General features: G+C 38.7%; 1 non-coding gene across 1 annotated transcript; it reads right to left on the bottom strand.

Annotated features, from left to right (window-relative positions):
* Positions 1-3,336: 3,336 nt before the first annotated feature.
* LOC118482828 lies at positions 3,337-3,532 on the bottom strand. The gene has a single exon (XR_004868950.1). It is a non-coding gene; the product is annotated as a U2 spliceosomal RNA (small nuclear RNA).
* Positions 3,533-4,886: the final 1,354 nt, after the last annotated feature.

The raw sequence follows: 4,886 nt of genomic DNA, 5'->3' as shown, positions 1-4,886 counted from the left end.
GGACGGGGAGATAGATAGTGATGTATCTCACCGGATCCAGGTTGGCTGGTGTAAGTGGAGAGCAGCCACTGGGATATTGTGTGACAGGAGGTTCCCGACAAAATTGAAGGGAAAATTCTATAGGATAGCAGTTCGACCGGCTATGTTATACGGGACAGAGTGTTGGGCCATCAAGAAAACTCAAGCGCGCAAGATGGAGGTAGCGGAGATGAGAATGTTGAGGTGGATGTGTGGCTACACGAGGTTAGACCGAATAAGAAGTGAGGTTTATAGGGATTGGTTAGGAGTAGCTAGTATATCAGACAAGTTAAAAGAGGGGAGATTGAGATGGCTTGGGCATGTGAAGAGGAGGCAGTTAACAGAACCAGTTAGAGCAGTGGAAACCATAACAGTGGAAGGAAGGAGGGGTAGAGGCAGGCCCAAGTTGACTTGGGATGAAAGACTTAGGAAAGATTTGGTAGAGTTGCACCTCTCTGAGGACATGGTTCAGGATAGGAGTTGGAGACGTAGGATTAAGGTTAAGCACTTGTAGGTGAGGGTATAGACGTGCCCTAGCATTCCCTTGGGAAGGGGTGTTACTTTTCTTTTACACTTTAGGTAGGTTAACATATGATGATTTTCTTGTATCTATGCCTATGTTTGCATGCTAATGATCTATCTGACTACTGCTACGCTATTTACTTACCCATCTTTCATATATCTACCTGCTGGTTGTTTTGGAGCCGGGGGTCTCTCAGGAAGCAGTCTCTCTATTCGCAGGATAGAGGAAAGGTTTGCCTACATCCCACCTCCCCCAGACCCTACGAATAGTTCTGCTATTTGTGGGACATACTGGGTATGGTTGTTGTTGTTGTTGTTTTATACATATTGCTTCATTATTAAAATTTCATATTCAAATACGAATACATCAGAACTAGGATACTTATACATTATAGTCATATATGTATCTAACATAAGTCATAACCAATGGTTAAGAACTTAAGATGATCTTTATGTTTCCCCTCCAATTGTTCGTAGCCATCACGTGTTACCTAATTGACTGTTTTATTTATGTTAATGATATTAAAATCAACATATCTTTTAATGTAGACAAAAAAAATCTCATTCTACTTCTATAAATTAAAATTCTTAAACTTGTTTGAAATAGATGTATTTATCCAAGAAAATAATAGCTTGTTATCATATAACGGGTTTGTTGGGTGTATGGAGTCAAATTTTACACTCAAGAGCTTTTCAAGGAAGGTAGCCTAACTACACAAACTAATTTTTTTAACGGTAAATTTGGACCACTGACAAACCACTGGAGTATCATCACGTCATCAGCGGAACCACCCAATCATATCCATCTCCACTAGGCAATAATGTTTATACACAAATTCAGAAGGAAAATTGTGGGAATTGAACATAGGACCTAATGGTCCCTAAGCCTTATCTCACCACGAAGATGCCACTAGGCTATAATGCCATGGGTTGGACTCTTGGGTAGCGGATGAACCACTACATGTATTATTTCCTATTTTATTTAAATTAGAAATTAAGAAAAATTGTGTTGTTAAAGACTGCTTGATACCGAGCGAAGCACGTTGTAATCTGGGATGGGTCTAGATGAGAGAACCGGGATCGAATATGGTACATCACTTTCGGATGGTCAAGATAAGTGGAAATGGGAGGGTGATCTTCTCGGTCAAAAGTGTCAAACTAGTGTTGTTGTCGAGCAATGTTCTCGTAAATGAAGATTTGTTTAATTGGTCTAAATGACTTCCGTGAAAAGTAAACATCTTTGGTTGGAGGGCTTTTTTGAACAAGCTACCAACTCGGATGGAACTTTTATGTCGGCACATGAACATAGCATCAACTATGTGCCCGTTCTGTGGAGATTACGAAGAAACTCTAGATCATATGCTCACGCCTTGCTTTATACCCACGATAATCTGGCAACCCATATCTGAGTGGTGAGCATTGTCTCCTATATTCGCATTTTCAATTAGGGATCTTTTCAGGCTTCATGAAACGGTCTCGAGATTGAAATGTAAAAAGGATTTGGTTCATACTATTATTATTCTTTCGGCTTGGTTCATACATTTTCCTTCGGTTGGAGGAACAAGAACTATTTAGTTGGGGTCACAATTTGCTTCAACTACTCTACCACGACAATTTGAGGGGTCAAACTACAAGAAAATGATGAGCCTGAAAACCCCTATTAATAGGAATTTAGCAGGTCGGAGAGTCAAAAACCCACTAACCCCCTCTACTTCCATAGTTCCGCTAGGTAGGGGGTAAATGATCCGAGCTCTAGCTCTCATAAGTTGGGCTCGAGCTCAGCTCGTTTATTGCTTATGAATTTTTATAGTAATTTGTTTATAATTATAATTATAATTTTTATATATAACATATTATATATTCTTTAGCTATTTTTTTTACAAATTTATATATAATAATAACTATTATGTAAATATATATAAAAAATTATAAGGCCCGCAAGCCTACTCGAGTTCGATAAGTGAAGCTTGGGCTCATTTATTAACGAGCTTATTTTAGTCTTCAGATATGGCTAGAGCTCGTTTAAGCTCAGCTCAATTCAAGCTTTTAGCAAGCCGGTCACAATAGCTTATGAGCGGTTTGGCTCATTTTGACCCCCTATGTACAGATTCTATCAAAATATGATTTCTTTACTTTCTTAATATACTAAGAACTTTTTGCTCATATAGATATAAGTATATAACATGCTTGATATATATGCTTTTGCATATGAATTCACTTAAGCAGTCCATTATAAAAAGGGCAGCTTGAAGAATATCATACTTGTATTTTTGAAGAGAAAAAAGTATACAACAAAATTCTGACCTTCCGTTGCGGATATCAAGCACAAGCTTCAGCAGTCAGTATGGGCCTTACGTAATTGTTTTGACGAGCAACCAATGCCAATGACAAAACGCTACACAGCCATGGATAATTATAGTCACCAACATATAAAATATCATGTTACAGAAGCCTTCTATGGAAATGAAGAAGAAAACGGAATAAACTAATTAAGAATGTATCTGACCAGACCAATCAAGTTCTGCTGCAAAATTGATTCCCTTATCGAGAACTCGAGAATATGTGACACCAAGTCCCTTGTGATAGCTCTCTCCATGTCTTAGAAATTGTTTATTAAAATGTATAAAAACATGCAGTCTCAACTTAATTCCAAAAGTTGCATATGATGTTTGCAGAAAATAAACCTTTCTTAATATACCACTGATTTCAAGCATCAGTTTACAGCTTTTTTAAAAACCGCAGTATATATTTTTGCAAACAATATGTTGCTGGTAACAAAATCTCAACTAAGGTTTGGAGGGGTGCGCCAGGCCAAGGCTGTAGTGCAAAACCAAGGCGACGCTCAAAGACCCCAATAGCAAGCTATTGTGATGGGTCTTTCCCCATAAAAAATTAGATTAATATCGAGTGAGCCGATGGCTCACGTATCAGATATTAAACTGATAAGAACAGATACTACACTTGATCTTAGCCAAAAGGCCGAGAAAGGTATGCTTTTCCTCTTCTTGGGCCGCTGTTTATATAGGCTCTCTCTTCATATATGTATTCTTCACTCAGCCGATGTGGGACTGTGAGTTAGCGAGCCGAAGTGAGCAATGGCGCAAGCTGACACCTGTTAAACAGTGGTATAATCGGATTAGCACAATAGATACACAAAGTTACATGATAATTTTGTTTGATGTTCCAATGCTGCCTCAATTAGAACATCTGTATAATCAGAAAACAATCTGTAATGTGAATTAGTAGCACCTCCTCCAAAAGTTCTGGTAATTCTTCATATATTTGCCTCAGTTCATCCAGCTGCGTTTTATTGTGAAGAAAAGTTTTGTCAAGAGAACGGAACATACAACACATAAAGAAGTAAACGGTAGTTAAGGAAGCCACTAATAATGTCCTAAACCTCGTCACAAAAACCATCTTTCACAGTAGTCTCATAACCTTTGTCTTTACTTCTATTTACATCAGCCCACCAATTACCTATAATTTAGACTTAACATGTAGTTCGAGACGAACCCATATAATTTAGACTTGACATGTAGATCGGGCGGACCCGAGATTGGACACGTGTTTTGTTTTTATTGTTGCAGATATGAGAAGGGTGATATATCGACTGTCGACAGGATTAGATGAAATGGCAGGGGGTGATTGTTCAGAGTAAGATGTAGTATGCACATGCAGTGGCGGAACTAGACCTTCAACTCAGGGGTATCCCAAAATTTTTTAGGGGTGTCCTCGTACTTGTTCAGGGATGTCCTGTGTATAAAAATTGAGAAAAAAAAAATTTTACACTACTCGTAAAAACTTGAGCCGTAGCCCGGGCTACGCCCATTTACACTACAGGTCCGCCCCTGTGCACATGGTAGTTAGGAAAACAAGCGGTTCCTGAAGCTCCACCAGATGAGGGCCGGGCGGTAGAGGACGTTGTTTTGAGATGTGTTACAAGAGGTGTTAAAATAACCAAACTCATCTTTTATATAGATAATATTTTATAAAGGATCATATGAGAATGTGTATGTAGTTACTTTATAAGAAAAAAAAAAAACACATTGTATTTGAATCTAAGAAAACCTATGGGCTTGTGGTTCATTCACAAAGACAAAAGCTTTTAAACACCTTGAGAGGGGAAACTCTTGGATTCAAGTTTCACAAACGACATGAATTATAAGACAATACGTAATGGGGCGGCATGTGAGGGCGGTATGACCCATAGCGCCGCCATAACCCCCCGCACACCAAAACTAGGGGCGCCATGTTTCAGAAATTTGGGGGAGGCGGTATAATTATCGCGCAGTTATGGGGGAATCTTTCAAAATTTGAACCAATCAAATTTAAGCAAGGTTTTTTTA

Source organism: Helianthus annuus, chromosome 1 (genome assembly GCF_002127325.2).
Source record: "Helianthus annuus cultivar XRQ/B chromosome 1, HanXRQr2.0-SUNRISE, whole genome shotgun sequence".
Classification (NCBI taxonomy): Eukaryota; Viridiplantae; Streptophyta; class Magnoliopsida; order Asterales; family Asteraceae; genus Helianthus; species Helianthus annuus.
This window is presented reverse-complemented; position numbering and strand designations above follow the sequence as displayed.